The sequence below is a fragment of the Malaclemys terrapin genome, chromosome 1 (genome assembly GCF_027887155.1).
Source record: "Malaclemys terrapin pileata isolate rMalTer1 chromosome 1, rMalTer1.hap1, whole genome shotgun sequence".
NCBI classification, from domain to species: Eukaryota; Metazoa; Chordata; order Testudines; family Emydidae; genus Malaclemys; species Malaclemys terrapin.
The window spans coordinates 261880262-261891550 of record NC_071505.1 but is presented as its reverse complement, the minus strand read 5'-3'; positions in this window follow the sequence as shown (position 1 = coordinate 261891550).

The following is an 11289-nucleotide window of genomic DNA, read 5'->3' as shown; positions in this document are numbered from 1 at the left end:
TTTGCTCCTGATACCCAGGCATTACAATTTTTGTCAATGTGGTAGGCATGACGGGTAAATGACACATCCGGTTTCCACTTTAGGGCTCTGAACCGCCGACGGACATGCTCGGGTGTTAGCCCCATTCTGAGTCTGGCCTTGTTTTTAAAAAGTTTATAACTGTTCATGTGTTCCTTAGGCATTTCAGCCGCCACCTCTGCTAAGGGTCCACTGAGCTGCGGCCTCAGCTCTACCATGTACTGGTCTGCAGTGATGCTGTATCCAAGGCAGGCCCTTTCAAAATTTTCTAAGAAGGCCTCAGTATCATCGCCTGCCTTGTAGATGGGGAATTTTCTGGGATGGGAAGTGGTACCTGGAGGGGGGTTGTTAGCATTGGCTGGTGCATCCTGCTTAGCCTTTGCTACTTCCAGTTTATGCTTCCTTTCTTTTTCTCTCTCCTCCATCTCTTTTTCTTTTAGCTCCATAGTTCTCTTGTGAGCCTCCTCTTTGGCTTTTTCCAGCTCCATCTCTCTTTCATGGGCCTCCTTTTTGGCTTTTTCTTCTCTTTCTCTCTGCTCTGTTTCGAGTTTTGTTAATTGAAGCAGTTTCTGATGTTTTCTTTCATTTTCTTCTGCTTCCAGTTTGGCCAGTTCTATTTTGTTAGCTACTTCTTTGGTAGTCATTTTCCTGTTTTCTTGTGCTGGGTAACCCCCTTTGCAGTTGACAAACTGGGAAGCTCTCAGCTCTGGCTGCTGCAGAGTTAACAGTAACTTTCTAACTAGCTACTCCCGAGGATGTAAAAATAAAAAAAAACAATTCAGCTTGTAAATACCTTTTACCAGTCATTTGCTAATTGAACCCTTCTCTTAACAAAGGACCTGTAAAAAAAACTTAACACCTCTGCCTTCAGGCAAGGAGAGATAAGATATGCATCTATCTACTTCCAGCTCGGCTTTCCAAGCAGCTAGAAGGAAAAAAAAATCTCACTGGCTTTTGGGTTTAAAATGATCCCACCGCTATTCACCATGTCAGGACTGAGATCCCCACTTTGAACTTTAGGGTACAAATGTAGGGGCCTGCATAAAAACTTCTAAGCTTAATTACCAGCTTAGCTCTGGTTCGGCTGCCACCATTTTCAATGGATTCCCTCCCTGGGAAACCTTGAAAAACCTTCACCAAATCCCTGGTGAAAACAAATCCAACCCCTTGGATTTAAAACAAGGGGAAATTAACCATTCCCCTCCTTCCTCCCACCAACTCCTGGTGAATCAAGATCCAAAACCCCTTTGGATCTAAAACAAGGAAAAAATCAATCAGGTTCTTAAAAAGAAGGTTTTTAATTAAAGAAAAAGGTAAAAATTATTTCTGTAAAATCAGTATGGAAATCAACCTTACAGGGTAATTAAACTTAAAGAGCTCAGAGGACTCCCCTCTAGTCTCAGGTTCAAAGTACAGCAAACAAAGAGAAACACTCTAGTAAAAGGTACATTTACAAGTTGAGAAAAACAAAGGAAAACTAACACGCCTTGCCTGGCTATTTACTTACAAGTTTGAAATAGGAGAGGCTTGTTTAGAAAGATGTGGAGAACCTGGATTGATGTCTGGTCCCTCTCAGTCCCCGAGAACGAACACCGTCCCAAAACAAAGAACACAAACAAAAGCCTTCCCCCCCCAAGATTTGAAAGTATCTTGTCCCCTTATTGGTCCTTTAGGTCAGATGCCAGCCAGGTTACCTGAGCTTCTTAACCCTTTACAGGGAAAAGGATTTTGGAGTCTCTGGCCAGGAGGGATTTATAGTACTGTACACAGGACAGCTATTACCCTTCCCTTTATAGTTATGACAAGGGTGGTTTTGGGTAACTGTCGTCATCCAACAGTCACTCCCGCCCTCCCTCCATGAAAGCGCCGACGGGCAGTCAGTTCGTGCACTTTTCTGGTGAGTGACAGTGCGGACGCCACAGCACTGCAAGCATGGAGCCTGCTGCGACCATCGCTGCAGTTATGGCCGTTGTCAACATCTCGCACCTTATCATCCACCTTTTCCAGAGGCAGATGCTGAGAAATCGGGCGAGGAGGCTACGGCAGCGCGGTGAGGACATGAAGTCTGAGAGTGGCACAGACTTGTCACAAAGCACGGGACCCCGCGCCGTGGACATCATCGTGGCAATGGGTCATGTTGATGCTGAGGAACGGCGATTCTGGGCACGGGAAACAAGCACGGACTGGTGGGACCGCATAGTGCTGCAGGTTTGGGATGAATCACAGTGGCTGCGAAACTTTCGCATGCGGAAGGGAACTTTCCTTGAACTTTGTGAGTTGCTGTCCCCTGCCCTGAAGCGCAAGGACACCTGGATGCGAGCAGCCCTGACTGTCCAGAAGCGAGTGGCCATAGCCTTCTGGAAGCTTGCAACGCCAGACAGCTACCGGTCAGTCGCGAACCACTTTGGCGTGGGCAAATCTACCGTGGGGGTTGTTGTGATGCAAGTAGCCAACACAATCGTTGAGGTACTGCTGTCAAAGGTAGTGACCCTGGGAAACGTGGAGGTCATCATAGATGGCTTCACCGCAATGGGATTCCCAAACTGCGGTGGGGCTCATATAGATGGAACTCACATCCCTATCCTGGGACCAGCACCAGGCCAGCCAGTACATTAACCAAAAGGGCTACTTTTCAATGGTGCTGCAAGCACTGGTGGACCATAGGGGACGTTTTACAAACATCAACGTCGGATGGCCGGGCAAGGTTCATGACGCTCGTGTTTTCAGGAACTCTGGTCTGTTTAGACAGCTGCAGGAAGGTATTTACTTCCTGGACCACAAAATAACTGTTGGGGATGTGGAGATGCCTATAGTGATCCTCGGGGACCCAGCCTACCCGCTAATGCCCTGGCTCATGAAGCCCTATACAGGCGCCCTGGACAGTGAAAAAGAACTCTTCAACTACTGTCTGAGCAAGTGCAGAATGGTGGTGGAGTGTGCTTTTGGACGTCTGAAGGGGAGATGGAGAAGCTTACTGACTTGCTCTGATCTCAGCGAAACCAATATCCCCATTGTTATAGCAGCTTGCTGTGTGCTCCACAATCTCTGAGAGCAAGGGGGAGACCTTTATAGCGAGGTGGGAGGTTGAGGCAAATAGCCTGGCTGCTGATTACGCCCAGCCAGACAGCTGTGCGATTAGAAGAGCCCAGCGGGACTCGCTGTGCATCCGGGAGGCTTTGAAAGCTAGGTTCCTGAGTGAGCAGGGTAACCTGTGACTATTAGTTTGTTTACGGAGAAGCTGAACCTGCCCCCGTTTCTTTACCCAGTGAATGTTCACTATCCGCTCCAGTTTCATACCCCGTTCACCCCCTTCCAACATACGTTTAAAAATAAAATCACTGGAAATTTGTTAATGAACACCGTTTTCTTTATTACTGTTTTCACGGTAAAGTGTTGAAACTGGGACGCAGACTGTGGTGGGGAGCGGGTGTAGTGTACTGATGCAAAGGATGCTTCTAAACTCGAGGAATGACAGGCTCCTGCTCCTAGAGTGGTCCGCACTGGTGGACTGGTTGTTTCAACGGAGCCTGCCACCCCTCCTGTTCGGGACTCTGTGTGTGGGGGCTATGTGACTTTCTGGCAGTGGGAGGACGGTTACAGATCCCCTGCTGCGTGGCTCTGTGATCCAGGATAAGGACCGCTGCATAAGATCTCTAACCACCCTCCCCTGCCACAAAGTCACATAGCCCCTCCTCCCACCCCAGAAAATGAAAACCACCTCCCAGACTGACCAGGGTGCCTAGTGACTGCAATGTGTGTGTGACCTGCTGCTGAACCTGCCCCCGTGTCTGTACCCTAGTAAAGGTGACTGTCCTGTCCAATTACCAACCCCCTTCCCCTGCTTCAAACAGACTGTCCTCTAAAAAAACATGATGGAAACAGTAATTAACAGAAACGTATTTTTTATTAGCAACTACACATTTAGGGGATGAAACTGGGATGGGGGCTTGGGTGAGGCGGGAAGGAAAGGACTTATCAAATTTTGGGGAATGACAGCCTTCTGCTCCTTGAGCAGTCTGCAGGGGTGGAGTGAGGGTTTTCACGGACTCTGCCGCCCCTCCTTCTTGGTACTTTGGGTGAGGGGGGTATGGGACTTTGTGGCGGGGGAGGGCGGTTACAGATAGACTGCAGCGGGGCTCTGTCCTCCTGCCTCCGGTCCTGCAGAACATTCACAGGGCGCCGGAGCATGTCCGTTTGCTCCCTCATTAGTCCAAGCAGCGTTTGAGTCGCCTGCTGGTCTTCCTGCTGCCACCGCTCCTCCCGTTCGCTGTGTGCTCGCTGGTATTGCGACATGTTCTCCCTCCACTGGGTCTGCTGGGTTGCCTCGGCTCGGGAGCAGCCCATAAGTTCTGAGAACATGTTGTCCCGTGTCCTTTTCTTTCTATGCCTAACCTGCGCCAGCCTCTGGGAGTGTGATGCCAGGGTAGGTCGGGAGACAGTCACAGCTGTGGGATGGGAAAAAGGGAGTGAATTCCTCAGAAAGATAAATTTTTTGGTGAACAAAGAACATAGTCTTTCTCTGTGAACAAGACCATGCACAGCACCTATCACATGCGCACTCAGGACAAGGTTGAATTTTCGGCCTTCGCATTCAGTGCCTGGGGTCTTGCAGTGCAGATCAGACAAGCGCGGCCAGACAGTGGAATTTGGGTAGCAGGCTGACATGGTAAGCCGTAGACTTGTGGCACCTTAAAACTTTAATAATAGCACTGCCCTACTTTCACGTTCAAAGCAATGCTCCTAGCGTTGGCCAGTTCCTGCTGCCAGCAATCCGGCAAGCATGAACTCTGCCCCTGTCCCACCCCCTTGCGGCTGTCCCCGGGAAAGATCCCTGTATGCTGCCCCTCTCCCGCCTCCACCGCATGGCTGTAAACTGCCGGTTACAGTTCTGTAAAGGAACTGACAAGCAGTCCCAATACTAACATTCCCCTAATTCAAAGCAGGTCACCATGAGCGACATCACTCTGATGAGGATTTCAGAGAGCGACAAAGAACGCATGCTTCGTGAAAGCCTGCAAAGACCAGGGCTGTATGCCGCCATGCTCTGCAAGGCAATGATCCCGGAGTACTTGCTGCTAGCCTGGCGCGGGAACACTTCCTACTACGGAGGACACAACAAGGCCGCTCTCCCAAGGAACCTCATGCAAAGGCTTTCCAATTACCTCCAGGAGAGCTTCATGGAGATGTCCCATGAGGATTTCAGCTCTATCCCCGGACATATAGACCGAATTTTACTGTAGCTGCACTGGCAAGGACTAAACAGTAGAGCGCCTAGGGCAAACCAATCATGATAAACCAGACATTGTTAGATTTTTTGGCAGTAGTTGCACTGCCAAAGACTAAAATTTTAAGCGCCTAGGGCAAAGTAATCATGAAAATCCCACTGTTAATATTAATGTTCTGTTAAAAATAAATGTTTACATGTTTATAACACTTTCCGACTGATCCTTCCCCTGATTCTGGGTCCGGGTTAACGCCTGGGGACGGTTGGTAGGGGATCTCGGTGAGGGTGATGAAGAGATCCTGGCTGTCTGGGAAATCAGCGTTGTAAGTGCTGTCGACTGCCTCGTCCTCCTCATCTCCTTCCTCATCTTCCCCGTCCGCTAACATCTCCGAAGAAGCGGGCGTCGACAATATCCCATCCTCAGAGTCCACAGTCAGTGATGGGGTAGTGGTGGCGGCCGCACCTAGGATGGAATGCAGTGCCTTGTAGAAACGGCATGTCTGGGGCTGGGATCCAGAGCGTCCGTTTGCTCTTTGGTCTTCTGGTACCCTTGTCTCAGCTCCTTGATTTTCACGCGGCACTGCGTTGCATCCCGGCTGTATCCTCTCTTTGTCATGGCTTTTGAGATCTTCTTGTAGATCTTTGCATTCCGTCTTTTCTATCACAGCTTCGAAAGCATGGACTCATCGCCCCACGCAGTGATCAGATTCAAGACTTCCCGATCAGTCCATGCTGGGGCCCTCTTTCTATTCTGAGATTGCATGGCCATCTCTGCTGGAGAGCTCTGCATCGTTGCCAGTGCTGCTGAGCTCGCCACGATGTCCAAACAGGAAATGAGATTCAAAGTGCCCAGACAGGAAAAGGAATTCAAATTTTCCCGGGGCTTTTCCTGTGTGGCTGGTCAGAGCATCCGAGCTCGGACTGCTGTCCAGAGCGTCAACAGAATGGTGCACTGTGGGATAGCTCCCGGAGCTATTAGCATCGATTTCCATCCACACCTACCCTAATTCGACATGGCCATGTCAAATTTAGCGCTACTCCCCTCGTTGGGGAGGAGTACAGAAGTCGAATTTAAGAGACCTCTATGTCGAACTAAATAGCTTTGTTGTGTGGACGGGTGCAGAGTTAATTCAATTTAACGCTGCTAAATTCGACATAACCTCCTAGTGTAGACCAGGCCTAAGATTGGATGAGGAGCCTAGGGAGGGATGCTGGGAGCTAATGGGGAAGGAGGGAAGAGACAGATTGGACGATGAGCCAGGAAGTGGGATTGGCTGGGCAAGGAGACTGGGTTTGGGGAGAGATTGGGACTCAGATGATAAACTTGGAGGGTGAGACTAGGTTAATGAGACTGAGTCTGGGATGAGAAGGAGTGGAGACTGGGACTGGATGGACAAGGAACTAGGAATGGGAAGAGACATGATTGGGACAGCTACAGATTGGAGGGGACAGGGAAGAAGTCAAGTGGATACTGAAAAAAGAATGTTTTTTCTGGTACAGCTTATCCTACCCTCTCAGCTATACATATAACTTTTTGGGACAGATCCTCAACTGGTGTAAATCAGCATAGTGCCATTAAAATCACTGATTTACATGAGCTGAAGTGACCCTTAGTTTTTACCAAGGCTTGGAAAACAGAATGAGGGAAGGAGTACCAGTCTATAAAAAGAAAATCCTTACTCACTCCCTCCCTTGGGAAAAGTTTGTGCTTTTTATTTATGTTATCTTTAAGGAAATCCTGGTGTTAAACTCTGGTAAAACCCGGATATAGTCACCAGAGAAGGGGACATTGGTAGACCAATGCCATCTCTGATTCAAAAGATTTTTCTTTAATATCTTTGGGGTGGTTATCACTGATGCTTGTTTTTGTTATTTTGTATTAAAATGAATAAAACATATATTCTTGATACATAGTTACACAAGTATATTGAAAGTTAGTGGAGTTGCTCTGGATTTCCACTGGTGTAACTGAGCATGTCTTCCTACAAACTACCAAGAGTGCACCGTCTCCAGGAAATTCTCATTTGAGAACAGTAACAACTGTGCTTGCAATGTGGCATTGGCATGTAGCATCTTATCTTGTTGTTTCAAACACAAGTGGGAGTCAACCTATCATGCTCTTTTGGCTACCATGGTTCATAGAAAAATTCGAGTGAATCTTTTAGACATAGTCTAGGGTGGGTTTTTTTTATTGCTCAAATAGTCTCTCATAAATTTCTTTCCCATGATTTTGACAGGTTAAAAAACCCAACATGTCAATGATTCAGCTAATTTTCTGGTTCTGCAAACTTGATCTAGAGGGAGAGAAACATGATTGATAGCTCCACAGAAGAGAAATGAAAGAAGGAAAATCAGATTTGCAATTTTCTAGACATTTCTCAAATTCTTAGATTCTCTGCTGCCTGTCCCAGTCAGCCAGTCATCTCTGCACCAGCTAAACAGATAAACACAAGTGCAGAATCAATGAATTATTTTACATCCAATTGTTTTTAAAATCTCTTAAGGCCTAAAGAATTGCCTCTCTCTGTGCAGTACTGCTAAAGGTATGGTCAGCTCAGATGCCAGAGCTGGATCCCCACATTATAAAAGAGGGGGCTGCTGGAAGGGCTTTCTCTGTGAGGGCTCTGAGGCCTGGTCTATACTGGGAGGGAGTGTGTCGATCTAAGTTACACAACTTCAGCTACGTGAATAACATAGCTGAAGTCGACGTACTTAGATCTACTTATCACAGTGTCTTCACTGTGGTAAGTCGACGGCTGACGTTCTCCCGTCGACTCCGCCTGTGCCTCTCGCCCTCATGGAGTACCGGAGTGGACCGGAGAACATTCGGCGGTCAATTTATTGCGACTTGATAAATCAACCCCAACTGAATCGATCGCTGCCCGTTGATTCAGTGGGTAATGTAGACAAGCCCTTACTTACTCTGAAACTTGCTCCTCCCCTGGTCCAAAATATTTTGAATCTGGTGACCTTCTGGGCACGCTGCAAAAGGTGCCTGTTCAAAAGGGCTTTTTGAGAGGGCCAATGATATGGTTCTCACAATGATGGAAGGATGGTAAAGAACTTCCTGTAGGTGGCAAAGTTCCTTTTTAAATAACTATTTTAATGCTGCTTGAGTTTTTTTGTAGTATTAATTATGTTAGGGCTCTGAGAGCCTTGTATAGACATCTTTTTATTATATTTTAAAACAAAAGAAATAAAAGGCACTAATGTTAGGAGAGAGAGCAAAACTTGATGGTGCAGAACAAAACCCCGAGAGGCTGAAAACAAAGAAAGAAGTGAGAGAAGGCATATGGATGAGTAATTTGTTGTGCTCACAGGACCATGGGATCAGGGAAGAGGTTGATATTATAAGTTTTGCATCTTAGAATCTGGGTTTATGAGGGTTTTCCTTTTAGTTGATCAGTGATCTCTGAGCATGGCATGGGAAGGAAGAACAAATACTAGCTAAAGGATAGAAAATAAACTTCTAAAGTTCTGTCAATGAGTGTGCGATTCCCATAAGCAATGTGTCACACTGATGGTAAACAGAAAAGTCCCCTTTGTGGCACCTTCTAAAAGAGCTAGGATTTTTTTATATACATGTATGTAAAGGAAACTTTGCATCCTGCAGAGCCCCCAGGGCTGTGAGTCAGAAGAGGGAATTTATGCCTTCATATGCTATTGGACTAATTTATATGTGCAAAACTCCCAAACTTTTCTAAAAATATTTCAGTTCTAATTAATACAGGAAAAGCAAGGTCTGGATTTCTTAGTGAATAGGATGAAAATGTAAAACCTACTAAATCTCAAAAGAGGAGGGATATGCCATCCACTTGGACTGACAGTTCCTATTTACTGAGCATGGTGTGAAAAGTATGTCGCAGATCCATCTCTCCCAAACAGGGCTCACATTCTGTGCCTACTGCCTATTTAAGAAGATGGCAGAATGTTGCAGCAGGGCCTTGGTGAATACTTACATACACAGTCTCCAGTCATTACCCAAAGATGCCTTTTCAAACACATCTTTAAATTGTCTCTGGATCACCCAGATATTCCTGGTCCAAAATTCCTAAACATGAAATACAATCTGTCCAAAACTCTGCAAGAGCAACAAACGACCAATCTCTTATGAAATGACATTTAATTCACTTCAGTCTATCCAACCAGATAAAGCTACAACTTATTCTAGAAGCAAATACACTGGGAAAGTTGGAGATAATCAGAATGCCTGAGTTTCCAGAAGATAAAAGCTCCCAAGAAAATTAAAATAGGGACAGGTGAACCCATTTATCCACATTCAGCAAAATAATTTTATAGGTAGTTCTACTTCACAGTAACTGATTTCACAGTGTCCAGTATTCAGTCAAGATTTGAACAGAGACTACAAAATTGTTTGAAATCTTGAAACTCTCAAACACTCCACATACAAGAGAAATGCAAGTTCAAGATGTGCTTTAGGTGTAAGGTTCTGATTTCAACTCTGACCGACACATTACTCAGCTTCCTTCGTAAGCCAGCTGCCAACCTATGGAAAGATCATTATTCTGTGGAATGACAATAATCTACTTCATGTGTTTTTGTTTTTTTTATAAATAAAAAAATGAAAGTCACTTTCTGATGTTGCATTGTTGCCAAAGACTCATGCACTCCTGAATGACTGAAATTAACCAGAAAATATTTTTTTAATACCATACCCACAATAAGAAAAATGGTGTGACAATTGTAATTCACAAGCAACTAGATTTTGCTATTTTGCCCCAGGAAAAGGATGGTTATGAATATAGGTTAAGATTAAAATTTACATATCACTTTTGGTGATCCCACTCTTTTCTTAGCCACATGAGCCTAATTCAAATAGCATTGAAGTCCATGGGTGTTGTATTGGCCCCTATCATAGCATTAACTTTTCTATTAGTACACAGTAGGACAAATTTGATCCTCTGAAAGCAGTGGGTTGACCGATTTAATTGGGGGCAGAATTTGCTTTGAATGTTTGGGGAGATGATTTAAATAATTTAGATCCTATTATATACATTTTTCTGAAATCGAAAAATAAAGTCCTTTCATTACTTCAGCCCTCTATAACCAACAAGTAAGAAGTATACTATTCCTCTCAAGATCCCAGGTGACAGACTGAGCTGGGACACAGCAGTACACTAAACTAGACTAACACTTTGCTCAGCTCCATCAGTTTCTACTGAATGTGAGCTTACATTTGGGGAAACAGGATTTGTTAGCTTTACAGTTGTAAACCTTTCAAATGTGAATTGATGTAGTGTCTTCAATCTCCACAAAGACGGTCTGAACTGTCCTCTTTCATTTCAACAGTGTGGTACCTGGAAGCTATAATTATAGTTTAAATGGTAGCCCTACTAACTATTTCATTGCTGATCATTCTAGCAGTAAAAGTCAGACATCATGGAATGGGCGGGCAGAACTTGCAGAGAGTACCATCTCAGGGCAGGTCTTCACTACGGGGGGGGGGAGGTGTCGATTTAAGATACGCAAATTCAGCTACGCGAATAATGTAGCTGAATTCGACGTATCGCAGCTGACTTACCCCGCTGTAGGGACGGCGGCAAAATCGACCTCTGCGGCTTCCCGTCGATGGCGCTTACTCCCACCTCTGCTGGTGGAGTAAGAACATCGATTCGGGGATCGATTGTCGCGTCCCAACGGGATGTGATAAATCGATCCCCGAGAGGTCGATTTCTACCCGCCGATTCAGGCAGGTTGTGTAGACCTAGCCTCAGTCTCCTTCCTCCTCTCTGCAACAATCTAACTCTAGAAGAGCACTAAGAAATATAGCATAGGAAACAATCTCTGACTACTGAGGGGTGCACTATATGACCTAGCAAAGATCAGATCTGGGAAAAGCCCTATGCTTTATTTAGATTTATTTTTATTTAGATAAGTATTCTTAAGATTCTTTTCAGACTTCTTTCCCATATTTGTATCAATTTAAAAAATGTAGTTTTCTAACAACTTCTCTCTTTGTATCTGTTAGTGCATCACACCTACTTTTCTCAGCAGCACTCACTCATGGCCGGCCACAATAACTCTCA